Below are 17,825 nucleotides of genomic sequence, written 5' to 3' on the forward strand. Positions count from 1 at the left end.
TTTCTATGGTGGCCACAGGGATTTAAGCTTAGACAAGAAATAGGAGCCTTCCTAGATTTGAACAACTTCCTCTAATCGCTAATCTAATCTAATGGCTAATCTCTGAGCAAATGGCACTCTGAAATCAAAAGACAGGAGGTGCTCATGCAGGGGTTACCTTTACCAGCATCGTTTATGTCTGAAAGAGAAGCCACTGTGGATCAGGACCTTAGCTCTGAACATAAAATGTGGTTGTATCAATTGCTCTCTCGGGGGACAAAAATAGCCGCCACCCAAGGAAAGTTAATGATTACCTTCAGTGTGAGACTTCGCCAGAGCTGTTGAGAAACCCTGTCATAACCACACTTCATGTGCCCTGACCTGCAGACTTCCATGAAAGCTGCTGGTACTGCCCTCTGGAGGCTCCGGTTTCCGCCAAGACAAGAAGAAAGCCATCTCAAGCTCACTGGAGTGCTCAAGGAAACCAAGAAGTCTCCGGAGGACACCAGGTAATATATACACTGCTTTCTGACTGCTTCTGACATGACACAGTCCAGCAAAAACAATCTGCTTTAAGAAACGAGAAATGAGGAAATAACGTACATGTCCTGACATGACCTGACAAGGCTAACATTCCCTTACACTCAGATTTTTAAAGTGTTGGTTGCCAGAAAAGTTTCAGTCTACAAACAGGTAAAATATTGACTATGTTTCCAATAGCAAAACTGCCACTAGGTAATGCTTTAAAGCTTGGATACACATTTAGTTGCAGTTCAGCGTAACATTCATTTCTAAATACACTTGATAGGTGGAGTATTCATTAGCTCTTGCACAACCAACCCAGTGTGCTACGCAAGACATAGTAGAACTCAACTGCCCTGGTATTTTTACTACGTTATGAATTAGAATTCATGTTTATTGTTTTAATGCCTCTAAGATACTTCTTAAGATTATATATTATCCAAGACATATATACATTACATGTACAGGACATTTGGTTTGGCCAGAAAGTTTATTGCTTTAGCTATCAAGTCTTTCACTATCCACCTAATCTAATTATTAACAATCTGTTGGTTAATTTAATCCATTTTATCTGTGCTTTACTCTGGATGCTTTATAGTCTATTTTGATATACTGAGACACGAAGGCAGAGTTATATAGCTAACACTTATTTAATTGGTGAGAGAGCTTTACATAACAATCAAGATAGTATAAATACAAGATAGTATAAATATTGTATTCTTTAGTAAGAATACAATATCATAATTGTAATTTGAATGTGATCCACCAAAGTTCAAGCGTTCTCATATTTATCTACCAGTGTAGATAAATGTTGGGATGTGGGCCTGTGAGAGGTGCATGTGGGTCCATGGATTATGTTAGGGTCTCTGCTCTAAAGGTCAGCTTTCACTGCATTTCAGCTCATGGCTCTCCAGCACGTTTTGACACCAGAGGAGCCCTAAGAAGGTCCCCAGCAGATGCCAACAACATGCTACTGGCAGAACAGGAACTAAATGAACATTATTCAGTAATTTCCAAATCAAAGGCATTTGGCTACAGCAACAAAAAGAGAGCCAGGTGTGGTGGTTCGCTTGTCTATGCAAATCCCAGCACTTGGAAAGTTGAGGCCTGGTGGGGGTGGATGTGTACATGGATGGGATAACTGTGTTTTCTAGGCTAGACTGGACTATATTTTGAGACCCTGTTTCAAGAAACAAACACAAACAAAAAGAAAAATGAAAGGCAGACAGGAAAAGACTAAGACAGCCATCAAAAGCAAACACATTTTAGGTAGAAGATTGGAAACAGTGACTCAGGCCTTCTTCAGGATTTTTAAGCCTTGCTTTTAGTGGGGATGTCACATAAGTAAGTGGATAGAAGTGCTAAGAATCAAAATTGAATTCAATCCATTTTTTAAAAAAAGTTTTCTTATCTTCAAAATTTTCCATTTAATTTAAATGAGGATATTATCTTACTTCTACTAGCTACATATGCAAAGGGTTTACATGGATTATTTAAAAATCCATTTCTAATATTAAACAGTATTTCAATTTAGTCTTTTTCTATGAAGAGCCCTTAATAAGCCAATTGAATTTATCTAGAAACTGGGGCTTCAAAGAAGCTTAGGTGACCTTAGTTTCCACTATTTGATGCATGAATGTCAGAAGAGGTCACTGAATAAGCTGTCTTTGAGTGTAGTCTGTGATCCTAGCTTTGGGAAGACAGAGACAGGAAAATCCTGGGACTTGCTGACAAGGGCTGTCTTGCCAAATAGGTGAGTTTCAGGTTCAGTGAGAGACCTTGTCTCACTACACAAGGTAGAGAATGATTAAGGAAAATACCGGTTTTCAATCTCAGCCCTCAACGCACACTCACATAGATCCATATGCCTGTCGGAGCACGCATGCTCACTCAATTCAATATCGAACTCATTATTTAGATGATTGTTTTCTTATAAAATCTTGTGAAATCTCTTTATCATATCTGATGGTCATTCCTTCTTAGTTTCTTGCTTTTATCTGACTATTGGGATGTGGCTGGTTTTGTTTCAGTGTTTCCTCAAATACTGAAAAAGAATAGATTCCAGATATTATCAAATTCTAAAGCCTACCAAGGCATAGTATGTTTTACAAAGCTGAGCTTCCCCACCTCCCTCATCCTGCCCTGGGAAAGGAGGGGAGATGCTTCATCCATCATAAGGCAAGTGTGAGAGGAGCTGTAGCAGGCCCATCAAGCACTCAGCAGAGGCTAAACACAGTAGTCTGCATCCCAGAGCAATTGAGGAAGAGAAGGATGATACTGGAAGTGCATTACCTTCTGTCAATGGCTGGGTACAGATGCAAACTTTTTCCTTGGGTCAGTGAGTGGTCCATAAATAAAAGCAGGAAGGATCATTTGTAAAAACCCTTACAAATGTTCTCTTGAGCCTGATTCCAGGGGCCCTACTTCATTTGGGCAAAAAGGATGTAGAATAAGCCTTAGTATAAAGTGTGTCAGAGAAAGATGTTGAAGATGACCGCAAAGAAAATCAGCATCCAATTTAATGGAATCCAGCTTGGGGGGGTGGGTACCCAAAGGAGTATTTCTGAAACCATATTAAAGTCTTCTCATTCCTCAGAATAATCATCTGTCAGAATCCACCATACTTAGAGAAAGCCTACAGCATACTGAAACCAGCATGCCTTGAAAGAATGAGGGCAATTCTAAAGAGACATGTTTGTCCCTACCTCTTGCTATCTGGACTATTGAAACAAGGTGCTTGGACTTTCTTGGAATTTTTCCCCTGAATTTCAAGCTGGGAGAATAAAAAGGTACCTGGGGCCAGCCCGAGGGAGGACTTGTCTCTAGGAAAGGAATTTCACAGGGTAGCAGTGACTAATCAACCCACCCTGCAGGACATGCTGGAACCCAGGCAAATGTGGGTCACTGATGAGCTACATAATTATGCATCTATTGTCTTCTATTTTAAAAATAAAAGTTCAAATTTAAACTTAAAAAGTTTAAATTAAACTTTGCCAGATGTAAGGCCTTAAAAAATGAATGGGTGGATGGATGGATGGATGGATGGATGGATGGGCAGAGTGTGAGGGATGGGGGGGAGGCTGTACCTGTCTCTGAATCCTTTTGCTTACTTTCCCAATGCACCTACAGTTCTTTAACCTTCTTTTTCTGTATTTCACTATTAATGTGGCTCTTTCAATTAGCTTATCAGAAACGTGTGGCCACCTCAGGCTTGTTCTAGCTGCTGACGACACAGATTCTGACCCTGGTAACATTACAAGCCTGGGACTGAACATCTTGAAGCTTTGGTGTGTCTCCCTTCCCATTCTGGTGTGCTGTGAGATCATTTGGCAAACAATTACAGGTTTTAGTGCATCATTTTGGAAACTCATGGCAGGAATTCAAGCAGCTAGTCATACCACATCCATTGTCAAGATCAAAGAAAAGATTTATACATTCTTGTTACTCTCCTCTCATGTGGTGGCTCATCAGTGACATTTCTTGCTGTTGGCAAGGTAGTTTTTTCCTCTCTTACAGGTTGGGATCCCCTGCCTAGGGGTTGGCGCTGCCCACAATGGGCTGGGTCTCATTACATCAATTAACAAGACAATTACCTACAGACACACACACACACACACACACACACACACACACACACAGAGAGAGAAAGAGAGAGAGAGAGAGAGAGAGAGAGAGAGAGAGAGAGAGAGACCAACCTGTTCTAGATAATTCCTCATTAAGACTCTTACTAAGTGATTCCAGGCAATGTCAAATTGACACTTCAAACTACCAGTGCAACACTGAATAGGTACCCAGGACCAAGGTAATGGACCCAGAAATTAGGATATATATTATATATCATGTATCATGTATCAAACATGCATCCTGTATCACAAATCACATGTCATGTATTATATATCATATATTATATGTAATTAGGTTAGAAAGCACAAGAGATGAATTCTGTATTTCCTAACCATGTCTCTTAATTGTTTACTGTTGTATTACCATTTCATCACTATAGCCATGGCTTATCCACCCAGAGTACAAAAAAAAAAAACCAAAAAAAACAACAACAACAACAAAAAAAACCAGTCTATCAGCAGAATCAGTTCAGTTCATCGCAAGACCTGTTTCTGGTTCTCTTTGCTACCGGTTTTTTTTGTTTGTTTGTTTGTTTTTTTGTTTGTTTTTGTTTTTTTTTTTTTGCTTCTGACATCCAACGTTCCTTTTGCTTTCATCTTCAGTTGCCCATCACATACTACTCACTTTTCTTTCCTATAATCCTAAATTTTTCCCTCTAATCCTAAACTTTTCTTTTCTATAATCTTCTTTAGATTCTGATTCTCCACTTGTGTCTTCATTTTGCCATCTCGGAGTGAGCCCCAGCAAACATTCATTCCTCTCACAGCCAGGATGCTCAGTCACCAAGCTTAACCCAATTGCAGCCTCCATCTCCACACAATACCTTCTATAAAGCACCATGAACAATGAGAGATATGTGGGCATATCTCTGAAGGAAACCCTGGCTTCAAAGGCAGCTTTACTATGAAAGTTTCTCTCTTCCACTTATACAAGCCCCTTCCCCCTGATATTTGCAGAAATTTTAAACCACAAATTCACAAAACTTCTGGAGTCCTCATGTTTTCTTGGCCCTATTGAAGGATGGACCCTATAGAATCCACAAGCCTCCCCACTGCTAGTATTGCTCTGGCTTTCTTAGGATCCCATCCTGAGAATTTCAGTTCCTTCTTTTGGGGCACAAAGGGTGACCCTCAAGAAGCAAGGGAGTTCCTTCCCTTTCCCCATCTCAGGGAAATGAAAACCTCCAGATGGAGAGAGGCAAAAATAATATTCCTTGATGGTGCAAGAACTCTTCTTAAGAAACTCGAACTATCACAGCCACAGAACTCTAGCAGCCTGTCCCTAAGCCTGCCAGCCTACACGTGCTCTTGGTTCTTCTGTCTTCTGTCCCGTCCGTCCTCTTACTCCACTGTGCTTGAGGTAGTGAGCCGTCATTGCCTATATTCTACACAGTGGATTTTCCTACCGTTGCTATTTATTGCAAGAATCATATATTTATTTCCCTTAGGAACAAACCTGGCACGATACAGGACTGTGTTATTTCAACTTATTTTTCCTAATTATTTATAAACTTACATTATTTTATGTGGTGGCTCATCAGTGACATTTCTTGGGGTTGGCAACTGCTCTACACAGAGACTGGACACTTGGGATGTCTAGTTAACAAGTTTCTTTTTGGTATCTAATAAACTCCAGCAATTTCACATTTAGATATTTCTTTGTTGGCAGGCTGAGGACAAAGGACATATAAAAGCCAACTTACTGGGATTAACTCTAAAGCTACAAGGAATTTAGAATAGGGAAAAGAAAAGGTTTCTTTGTAGGTTTTTATTGTTTTTTTTTTTTGTTTTGTTTCTGTCCTTGTTTGCAATTCTGCTTTTGAACTTTAAATTCCCAACTTAAAATATATATGGTGTCTTGGGCTAATATTTCTATCACTTACAATTTTCTTTATAATTGTCTTATCAACAACTCAATGCTTTTAAATGATCTTATCTCTTTAGCACTTGACATCATATCAAATAACACAAACAAGCAAAAATTTCTATTCTATCTAATTTATTACTGTATCTAAATTTCTTGATAAAAAATAGATGTAAGATTTCTAATAAAAATATCCATTAAGGCAGAAGAGATATTTCAATCAGTGAATTGCTTCCTATAAAAGGTTGAGGACCTCAGGAAGATCACCAGTCAGCTGACCTAGATCCTGGGGGCTCTCAGAGTCTGAGTCACCAACCAAATAGAATACTTGGGCTGGACGGAGGCCCCTGTCACATATGTACCGGATGTGCAATTCAGTCTTCATGTGGGTCTCCCAACAACTGGAGCAAAGGTTGTCCCTAAAGCTGTTGCCTGTCTGTGGAATCCATTCTCCTGACTGTGCTGCCTTGTCTGGCCTCAGTGAGAGAGGATGCACTTAGTCCTTCAGAGACAAGCTGTGCCTGAGTTGAGGGGTGGAGTTTTACCAAGGAGGGTCCTACCCTCCCAGAGGAGAAGAGAGGATGGGGGAGGGATTGTATGAGGGGGGAGACAAGGAGGGGGCAGTGATTAGGATGTAAAATGCATAAATAAATTGATTAAAAAAAAGCGTATGAACCTGAGTTTGACCCCAGAACCCATATTCAAAAGCCAAGTAAGAAGATACACTAGTAGCTCTACCCCTAAGGAAGAAAAGGCAGGCAGATCCCTGGGGCTTGATGGCCAGGCTACCTATTCTATTGTTCAAGTTCCTGTCCCCCAAAATAAGATGGGCAGCTCCTGAGGAATGGTCAGGAGATTGTCATCTTCGTGAGACTGTACATGTACTCCCCCCCCACACACAAACACATATGAACACACACACAATGCCATCCTTTGCATATGTCCATAAAAATTCTAAGTACCAAAAGTCAACATATGAAAATATGAACATATGAAAATATATTGAAAGGGTGGCATAGTTTCAATCATTAACCTTCTTAATCTTGTCACGCCACTAAAAATTTGATTTTTATGGCAGGGTAGAATGAGGTTGGTGAAGTCAAGAATATTTTTCTGTTTTTTTTTTTTCTTGAAGGAAAAACATATGCCATAACAGTCTTGTTCAAAAGTCGCCAAGCTCCTCTCTCACCATGTGAGAACTCTTAGTTTTTCAAAATCCTAGATATGGAAAAGACAGAACTTCTCAGGACTCAAACACCCCCTGCCCAGATTCCATTCTGCTTGTGGCTTGCCACGGAGGGAGAGTGCCACTCTGAAGCAGTGACTTACCAGGCTCAGTCTGCCAGCTCCTTGGAGAAGTTCCTCTTTGGGTTTCAGGTTGTGCCTGGAATTTAAAATGCAGAATGCGTGAATGGCTGTTTATCTCAGCAGACCTCACAAAACAGTGAAACCTCAGTCTCTTCTCTTCTCAAAAATCTTCAGATTTTTTTTCCGCCATCTTCCTCTTCTTCTGTACACCAAGTCATGAATGAGAAACACATAGTCTTGGCTCACTTGTCAAGCAAATTGTGTGAAATTTACATGCAATCAAGCACGTTAGAAATTACCAACTGCAAAAGGACTCGGGACCTCTTTCAGAGAGAGCTGATTCAGTTAGCTCTCTGCTTATAGAAATTTAGGAATAAAGTAAGTTTTTAAAATCCAGAAGTAATAAATGCAGCAAGAGACACCTCTGAAGAGAGAGAGAAAGAGGAATCCAAATGTTAGCCAGAGGGTAACTGGACCTTTGGCTCCGGCAGCTACGACCCAAAGCACACTACAGGAAGTGCACGGGTTAGCTAAAGTTAGACAAACAGTGTCCTCTTATGGAGCTCCCGATGTCACGCTGATTACAGTGGGTCTGGTTAAAACTGCAGTGAGAAAGCTGTAGTAGAAAAACGCATTTTATGTTTATTTCATTTCTGTAAATAAGATCTCAAATGTCCCTCTCTCCCCAGGACTGGTTCTCCTACACATTTTTGACATTTTGAAGATGTAAACATAGTATAAGGTGCATCTATTAAAAGTTTACAATCAACATACGAGGTTTTGTTTTCCAAACGCTGCTTGCTTCCTGTGTGGAGAGATAAGCAGGCAATCTTACTGTGTTTATGTTCGCAGCCCCCAATGGGATAAAAATCTCGTAACTGGGGAAATTCCTCCACCTCTATGTAGAACAGTTTTGCTTATTCGGAACCTGACAGATCCGTCTGGAATCACGGACACTGGCTCGTACGGAATTTGGGCTCTTCCATTCACAGCTATGTTCGTTATTTCCTTTCAAATGTGAACATGGCCAAAGAACCGGTGAACAAACAGGCATATGAAAATTCAAACAAGCAGACCCCCCAAAAAGTGCAGGGCCACATCTTAACTCTTTTTAGACTTGGTTATTTTAGTTTCCCTGGAGGTATGCTACATTGGGAAGGGTTAATGTAAACAGGGAGAAGAAAAGAACAATTTGAGGAAAATTTCCTCGACTTTAAGGAGCTTGCAAATAAGTGAAATGAAAGCTGCCTCAAGCGGAAGGCTCCACTTGTCCTTGTCCGGCGCTCATCCGTCAGAGATAGTTACCATGGTTTTCACTTCAAGCTGTATAGTGCAAGGTCATGTGAGGTAGCGCACTTAACAGAAATCTTCAAGTCCAGTGGTAGCTTTGCAGCTCAGTATTCCCTCAGATGAGCGGTGGCTTTGTTCTCTGTTAGCAGCTCAGCAAACGGGAAAGAAACAGGGCTTCTCATGAATGAATATCAATAATCAAAGATATTCATAATTTTGACTTTCAATTATTTTTTCAAAGGCACAGGTGTGACCTCATTTCTTAGACATATTATTATTCTGTTAAATATAAATTGACTACATTAATTCCACAGAGATTTTTTAGTACCCCTGGATGGATGGTTTTGGTTTTATTTCATAATGCACATTAGAGTGTCTGCAGCTCTGATGGCTGAGAGGAACCCTAGCACAGCTCTTCCGGAGGTTAGCAGACCCCTCTAAAGCATTTTGTGAGGTATTGTTTGCATCTGGGACATAACTGTGTTCTTATCTGCTTCCGGAGTTGATTCTCTATTTATCTGAGCTGTAAACAGCTCCCAGCGGTCAGCCTGCCCTGAAGAGAATGCTGGTCCGAGTCTAGTCAAAGCTACCATCTGCTATGGAGGCCACCTCTCCTTCTCTGCCATTCTCAGAATCCATCCGTTCAACTCTGACTTTTGAAGGCCAGTGTGGAATGACTTTATGCTCTCTGCTCACTGTGTGCTGTTTGCTTGGAAACCTAACAAATCTAAAGACATAGAATACTGTTTTTCCTAAATATTTTATCATTATAAAAGCTAAATAAAGGCTCATTATAGAAAGATTGTATTTCAGAATTTCAGAAATGTATAAAATAATATAAACTAGTCACAGAAGCACCCAAATCATCCATTCTAAACCAGCTGTTTGCTTTATTCACGTTTATTGTATTTGTTTATTAGTTCTTTAAGAACCTTATACACTGTATTTTGATCATATTCACCCTTTTAAAACCCTCCCACATCCATTCCACTTCCTGCCCTCCCAACTTCATGTCATTTAAAAAAACAAAACAAAACAAAACATGGAGTTCAGTTTGTACTGCCCACATACTCTTGGATGTGTGGCTTACCACTGAGCCTGGTAGATGTCCCAGGGGCTACAACGTTAAGAAGAACTGATTCTCCCCTTCCTGTAGCTATCAGCGTCTCTGCTAGTGGTGGGTGGGATTTGTGCCCAGCCCCCTCTTCATGATATGTAGATAGTGTCATATCTGTTTTATTCTTGTCACACACCATTATATTATTATCATTTACATCCTCATGTTCTTCAAATACAGTCTTAATTTCAACACAATAATCCAGATTTGTTTCACTCTTCCCCCATTGTACAGCATTTTGATATTTCCCATGGGGGGGTGGGAATTGTAAATAATGTTGTTGAAAACATCATCTTTCACACCATTCTAAAACTGCTTTTCTTTATTAGCAGTGATGGGTTTATGTAACGGTCCTATGTATGAACCAGGTTGCTATGCCCTCTGCATAAGGATGCTCTCACCTCCATTGTGTCTGCCTTCCTGAGAGACCCAGAGAGAGCACATGACTTGCCTATTAGCTATAAAAAAAATGTGGACGTCTTTCATTTCTCCACTTCCTTTATCCCCTGTACCCACACAGTATCCTAGCCCTTTAACTGTTGTTCTGTAAGCCCATTTACTTCAATTTCCTTCTACCACATTCTAGATTCTTCCTTGATGTCACACATGAACATCACCCAGTTGGCTTCCAGGACTTGCTTTCTAGTCTTCTCTGCTCACTGGTCTCAGAACCATCTTTTGTTAGGTTGCTCTCTGTTTCAAAACCCTACTGACTTTTCTGTGAAACCTTACATAAAATATCATCCCCCAAAGCACATCTCCTGCTGGTTTTTCTTTGGGTCTACGCTGTCTGTCTGTCTACAATTCCATCCCCAGATTCTTGTCCTCCTCTTATTTCCATTTCATTCCAATATGGTTTTCCTTGCTTTATCTTTTAAGTTTTACTCAATCCTTTAGGGCACAGTTCATACTTTATGTACTGTATGAAACAGAGTGAGTTTCTGTTACATTCAAAATTGTGCAACTTGAGTTCAAATCTCTTGCCATTCTTGCTGGGTGATTGGAGTGGGGGGAGTAAGAAGTCCCATCAAGCCTATTTCTGCATATGCAAATTATAATGCCCTATGTACCTTTGTAAGAGCCTAGGAAAAATTGAGTATGTGTTACAAAGTTTTGGCAAGTCGAATGCTATACAAATGAAAGAAAATATTGTCTACTGCATCCATTGGTATCTGTATCTTTGAGTCACTTCAATATCCAGGATTAATACTGGATACCGTAGCACTAGGATCATTTCTGTTCTCATGATCTTCAAATTATGAATTTGAATTTTGTCTGTCTCATCATATTTGCTCTTGTATTATGAGTGCTAAGCATTTTTCTTGCTCAACTTGTCTATGAATTTCTAAGTGCAGTACAGAATATTTCCTTACAGTATGGTATGCCTATAAACCCCAGAGCCTAATGCCACACGTCGCCCTAATGATCACTAGTCTAAGCTGGATAAGTTCTAGCTGGCAAGATCTAGGTAGAATCACATTGGGATTTAAGTCTAAATAGAGGATCTTGTGAACCTAGCCTTCTGGAAAGTTCTAGAAATAGAGAATTCTTGCACTTTGGGGAGTTTTTTGAAGTCTAAAATTAAGATTAGCTTACACAGAGTGTATCTATATATGAACGTATATTCTCCATTTAAATCTTGCTTTTTGGGAATAGTCCTTAAATTTTTATAGCAATTCCCCCTCTGTTACATCTACTGAAGTCAGAAGGAAGAATCAAGCATGTCTTGTAGACACTTAGGAATGAAACTACATTCTTGGTTATCTCTATCAGAAAAGTCAATGCTATGTTGTTAAAGACTGTATGATCATAATCTTCTTTAGATTACTTATTTAATGTATGGGTCAATATTTAGTTTTATCTACTTAGTTGAGACTCAAAGAACCTTCGCATCTATTAGGTTAATGCCTAAAATGTCAGGTATAGAGTTAAGGTTAGAATTAGTGAACAACAAAGACTTGAGTCCGAGTTCATGCTGCTAGTAGGTTAAAACCTAGAGCTATGGTTAGGTTTGTCAGTGTTGGGTGTCAGAGTTTAATTTAAGATGAAGCTGAGTTATAATATTAGCTTTAAAGCTAGGACTAATGCCAGAGATAGTGTTGATATTATGGCTAGGTTCAGGTTAAGGCAGACTTAGGCTATGTCTGCATTCTCAATGGTAAAGTATATGCTCACTAAAAGATATTCCGTAAATATTCATCTAGTAGGGTAAAAGCCATGTCTTATATTTTTGCTTATTTTCTTGGGACTAGTATAGGTGTTATTGGGGTAAAATGTTCATTGCATAGTATTCCTCAGGTTAGGTGAAATGATCATTTTCCCACAGACGGCTAGGGTATTTTTAAATCTCTCTCACAGTGAAAGACAAGTAATGCTTTCATGTAGGCATTAACAGTTAAAGGTCAATTGATGGATCATGTTCAGTTTGACTGCTCTCTCCTCTAACTTCTTCAGCACCAAACATAGATTCTGACACCATTAAAGTGCTGTGATCTGGAGTGTACCAACATTATATAACACTTTCAAAATAAAAAGTGTATATATCTTTGAAGCAATCATTGATAAAGTTCCATGGAGAAAAAAAAATATCCCCAAGTTGGTAGATGTCACCCTATTATGAATTTCTAGACCATACTTCTTTCTCAAACTATAAATGACAATGTCCAGTGGCTGAATGATATTCCTATATGATCCAGATGGCCCCAAATAATGTACTCACAGTTCAGGTGGCTCCTAAATACCAATAATCCCCAACATGGATCTATTGTCTCCACCGACATCACCTAAAATATTTTTTCTCTTTTTCCATTCTCTTTGAAGACGACGCCATCCACCAAGACGCCTAAGCACCCTGACTCAGTTTATCTTTGATGTCCTATTATTATGTCTTCTAATACAAATTAGAAATTCCTCAAGTCTCCTACCCACCTCTTCTCTTGTGCTTCCAAGTAGGCCTTCAGTGCCTCTTGCCTAAACCACTTGCAGAAACTCTTAGGATAACCATAAAGGTCTTGTCCCACCCTCTAGCTCTTCCATGTCTATTCCATCCTCCCCATGGCTACCAAAACAAAATAGTTTTGTTATAATACCCACCAGTTGAAAGTCTTTTTCAATCTTCCTTCTAGAGTCTTCTACAATAATCACTCTTCCATTTCCCTAGAATTTTCTAGTTCTTGACTCTCAGTAGATGTCAAATGTCAAGATTGTACTTACTGCACATTAGGACCATCATTTCTTTTGAGTAAAAGGCTACTTTCTTGAAGTTGAAGAGAATTCATTCATCCATACACTACCACTTTGCTGAACAGTGCTTGGAACACAGCGAGTGATCACAAAGCGTTTAGATTCAAGAAAACCTCTTGTGGGACTCTGAAACATCCTCTTTGTGTATTAGTGTGTCCGGTCCCAAAATAAAACTTGTGCTGTGTAAGGTTTCTTTAAAAAGCACACCCTGCATCTCAGCAGGAAGCTACAGATTAATAAACAGCTGACAGAACAAACTAAGTAGCACTCAATGAATCACCCATGTTCCTTTACTTACTGTTCACCCAACTGGGGGAGACAGTGGATGAGTGGAGACAGAGTGCTTATTCCTCATTGGCAGATTTGCAAAGGATGTACAGAAGCTTGTGGCATCAGGACATCACTTACTTCCTACTTCATGGTGCAACAGAACCACAAGGAAACATCCATAACAAAAGTGAATCTAGGAGGCAGCATGAATACAGAAATTAAATTAGTACAAAATTTGTGGTTACAGAACGTCCACCTCAACATATGTTGCCTGGTGTATAATATAGACACTTACATGTGGTACAAACCATGTTTCTAAATGACTCCTGAGAATAAATGATGGCTATGTAGACTATATACAGTCTTCTTTTCCCATTCCTTCCTAATTTCCCTCTTTGTCTCCCTTTCTTCCCTGCCCCTTTCTTTAAACAGGATTCCATGAATCTCAGGTTATTTTAGAACTCCTAACATAGAAGAAGAATGTGTTGAATTTCTGAGGCTTTGTTTCCACCTCCAGAATGCTCGGATTACAGACACGCACCATCACATCTAGTATATGCGATGTTGAGGATCAAACCTAGGTTTTGTATATTCTAGACAATGCTCTACTAACTGAGATACCTCCCCCTCCCCCCAATATGTAGTTTTTTTTATAGCCACTGGTTGTCTGCACTATGGTAGAACTCAGGCTAAGGACAAGGAAGGCTTAGAATGGGGCTCTGGACTCACCATATGAAAACCAAAGAGCTCAGGCTACTTCCAAGGACTGGGCTCAGGTTACCTATAGCAGACTCCAGCTGAATAAAGTATTTCTCTCAAAACCCCGTCAATCTAGAAGGTTAGAGCCACCAACGGTTTTCTCCTGGAAAGATGATAGAGCATAGGGGCACAGATGGGATGGAGGACTGGGGAGAGATTATCTTCAAAGGGATGATGTCTAGTCCATTCATTTAAAAAAAAAAAAAAAAAAAAAAAAAAAAAAAAAAAAAAAAAAAAAAAACCTTTCATCAATGGGTCCAAACAAAGGGTCAAATTTTGCCCATTTATGATAGGTTTCCCCCATGCTTGTCATCCCCATACTTCCTATTTGGGGTCAAAAATGAGAAAACAAATATAGTTTCCAAAACAGCCTCTATGGGATATTGACCTTTGTATCTCCATCCCCACCCCCAACACAAAACTTCCTCACCCTGCCTTCCTGTTAGTCTTTGAGGCAAGTGATGGATTCTGACTCTCATTATAGCAAGCCCTGAAGAAATAGCTTGTGTGTGTGTGTGTGTGTGTGTGTGTGTGTGTGTGTGTGTGTGTTATCTTGGTGGGTTTTATCTCTGGATGTTTTTCAAGTATCCCAGAGTCTACGTAACTATAATGGAAAAAGACTGAGGCCAGGCATGGTAGAAGAATCTGGGGACCAGAATGGGGACGGTTGTGGGAGAGAATTTTCATGTCCAGTGAGAAAAGTACATATACAGGTACATAGCCCAGGACGACTCAGTTCAGACACTGGCATCCATGGAGAAAACGGGAAGGCAGCATGGGGATGGGTACTGATAGAGTGGTGTCAATCATGCAGAACAAGAGAATATATGCTCTGTCTGTTTGCTCCTGCCTGCTTAGCCTTGCCTTCATCTGGTGGCTCCACCATGCTGCTATGATGAGAGTAGTGGTGATCAGGAGAGAAGCTGGTTTCTTAATAAGGGGTTCTCATTTTGGCAGTAGCAGGCCTGGAGCACTCCTGGAAACCTACCCAAGCCAGAGCTTCAGAGGGACCAGCAGGAACCTGAGTGCAGGGATACATGGTAAGGAAATCCTAGACCTCCATGGTCTACGTGTGCATGCTGAAGAACTAGCCCTCCTGTCTTTGATGTAGCCTGTAGCTACCTCTTCTCACTGGCCACCAGGTCTTTCTCCCATAAACCCGAGAATAGCTCCTGAGCTCAGTATGCCAGCTGGTAGAAGAGCTGCTGCCCTACTTGGAGATGTCATCTGTTGGGACCATGGGACATCTGGTGCATCAGGCTGCATCAAAGACTGGATCTTTGCAGCAAAAGATGTGCACCCATGGGGAGGAGAGGACAGAGAGTAGCAGGGCTGGAGGTGGGGACCTCTACAGTACCTCACGGCTGTTGGTGATATGGAGCAGATCCCTTGGGGTAACTTGCTGCCCATGGGAAAACTGACAATCCAGGACATCATATGCAAATGGACAGAGCATCATCGCCTGATACTGGAGATGCTTCCTTGGAGTCAGTACCTTGCCATCTGGATACCATAGGAAGGAAGGCCCTGGGAAATGCTGGTGACTTCCTTTAGCTTTAAATCCTATGCAGCTTCATTGTGCTTTTGCTTGTTCCTGGAACAGAGAGAAAAGAGGATTTGAAAGAAAGAGATTTTTAGAGGAAGAACAGCGACAAGACAGGCCATGATCAGTATGTATAACGTCAAAAGCTGCCAGTTCAACAGCACTAACACCCAAGAGTCACTTCCACAAGAAAGCCTACTGTCATGTTGTCAGTTGGCAAGTGAAGTTGGCTTGTACTAGCCTCACTTGGTTTCTTTAATGACAAGCTCTATAATGGTGATTTCAGGGAATAGGACCATAGATGAGCCAGAGAATCCACTTCACTTTCTACAGAACATGTTTAGTTTTTCATTATGAGACTGAATTTTGGTGTAGCTGTGCCAGAAAGCCACAGGCTTGCAGTTCCTCTTCCTCTGCTGCTCCTGTAAGGAAAATGCTGGGAGAAAATAATCCAACAAATGGGACATTTGGGAGCTTGTGAATATTTTTCTCAGATAAAATAAAAAGGTTAGATATTCCGATAGTCCAGGCTTGTATTGGTGAGCTATTGCAGAGCCATTCCTAGAGGCGAGTTTGCTCTCAGCTCATTCTGGAATACCTTCCTTACAGGTAGCTTTGACCATCATTCTTATACGTCTGCCGTAACCTCTGAGGATTGTGAAGACACACCACAGCAGAATGACCAGAAAATGTAACATACCTGGCTCATGTAGCACAATCAGCTTGATAGAGCTGAGAGTCCTCTAAGAAGAAAGCATCTTTTGAGGAATTATCTAGATTAGACCTGTCAGAAGGTGCGATTTGGGGAGAATTGTCTTATTAATTGATTCAGAGGAACCAACATACTATAGGCAATACCATACCTAGGCAGGTGCTCCTGGCTAATCATGAGCCTGGGAGTAAGCTGGAGAACAAGCCAGAAAACAGCGTTCAGCCATGGTCCCTGCCTCTAGGTTCACGACTTGAGTTTCCACCCTCAGTAATAGGTTATGTGTTAGTTTGGGTTTTACTGCTGTGAACAGACACCATGACCAAGACAACTCTTATAAAGGAAAACATTTATTTGGGGCTGGCTTACAGGTTCAGAGGTTTAGTCCATTATCATCAAGGTGGGAAACATGGCATTGTCTAGGCAGGCATAGAGCAGGAAGAGCTGAGAGTTCTACATCTTCATCTGAAGGCTGCTAATGGAAGACTCACTTCCAGGCAGCCAGGACTACGGTATTAAAGCCTACACCCACAGTGACACAATTACTCCAACAAGACCACACCTCCTAATAGTGCCACTCCCTGTGCCAAACATATACAAAACCATCGCATGTTGTAATCTGAAAGAATAAGGGAAATAAATTCTTTCTTCCCCACGTTGCTTTTGGTCATTGTGTTTTATCTCAGCAATAACTGAAATAGCGCCTCAATGCAATTTCTTCTGCTCTTAAAAAATATATTAGTAAAGGTTACAGAGATGGATTACCAGGTAAAAGTATGTGCTTGCTCTCATAGAAAACCTAGCTTTGGTTTCGAGCAGCAAGATGGTGGCCCACTATCTATAATTCCAGTTTTAGGGAATCCAACAGCCTTGCCTCCTCAGTCACTGCATGGGTGTAGTGCTCATACAGATGAGAAGGCACATACATATACACATACACATACACATATACATACAAAATACGTCTTTGACTGGGCATAGTGTTTTACATCTGTAGTTCTAGTACTTTGAAAGCAGGAGATTGTTACAACTTGAGGCCAGTCTGCTCTATATAGCAAGACCCAGGCTAGACAAAGCTAAACAGAAACTATCCTCTCTCTCTCTCTTTCCCTGTCTCTGTCTCTGTCTCCCCCCGCCTTGGCCTACAGGTCCAGATATAGAACTCTCAGCTCCTTCTCCAGCACCACGTCTACCTACATGTTACCATGCTTTCCACCATGTTAGCTGGATTAAGCCTCTGAAACTGTAATCGAGCCCCAATTAAATGTTTTTCTGTATCAGAGTTGCCATTGTCATGGTGTCTCTTCAAAGCAATAGAACACTTCCTATAAGAAACCCCTTTGAAATGAAATAGTTTTCTTTTTATTACTGTGATAAAATGACAAAACTAACTTAGGGGAGGGATGCTTCTATTTCACCTTACCATTCCATCTTACACGTTCATCATTGAGGGAGGGAGGTCAGGGCAAAGACTCCAGGCAAGAATCTGTAGTCAAGAGCTAAAGCAGAGACCACAGAGAAACACAGCCTGAAGATCCAGACAGTACTTTGCTTCCATAGTTTTCTCAGCCTGATTCAGTAGCCGTCTAGGACTCCCT

General features: G+C 40.7%; 1 protein-coding gene and 1 long non-coding RNA gene across 5 annotated transcripts in view; one reads left to right on the forward strand and one right to left on the reverse strand.

Annotated features, from left to right (window-relative positions):
* Psd3 (pleckstrin and Sec7 domain containing 3) overlaps window positions 1–7,748 on the reverse strand; it is a 515,401-nt gene extending 507,653 nt beyond the window's left edge. For 2 of the 4 annotated variants that reach the window (XM_076914234.1, XM_076914239.1), the window contains exon 1: window positions 7,318–7,748. The gene's annotated coding sequence lies outside the window, so the exon portion shown is untranslated. The remainder of the gene's footprint in view (window positions 1–7,317) is intronic. The other 2 variants (XM_076914230.1, XM_076914229.1) reach the window with 2 other exon arrangements.
* Window positions 165–16,882, forward strand: LOC143434709 (uncharacterized). The gene is made up of 3 exons (XR_013104433.1): window positions 165–488; window positions 14,933–15,015; window positions 16,128–16,882. It is a non-coding gene; the product is annotated as an uncharacterized LOC143434709 (long non-coding RNA).
* Window positions 16,883–17,825: the final 943 nt, after the last annotated feature.

Source organism: Arvicanthis niloticus, chromosome 16 (genome assembly GCF_011762505.2).
Source record: "Arvicanthis niloticus isolate mArvNil1 chromosome 16, mArvNil1.pat.X, whole genome shotgun sequence".
NCBI lineage: Eukaryota > Metazoa > Chordata > Mammalia > Rodentia > Muridae > Arvicanthis > Arvicanthis niloticus.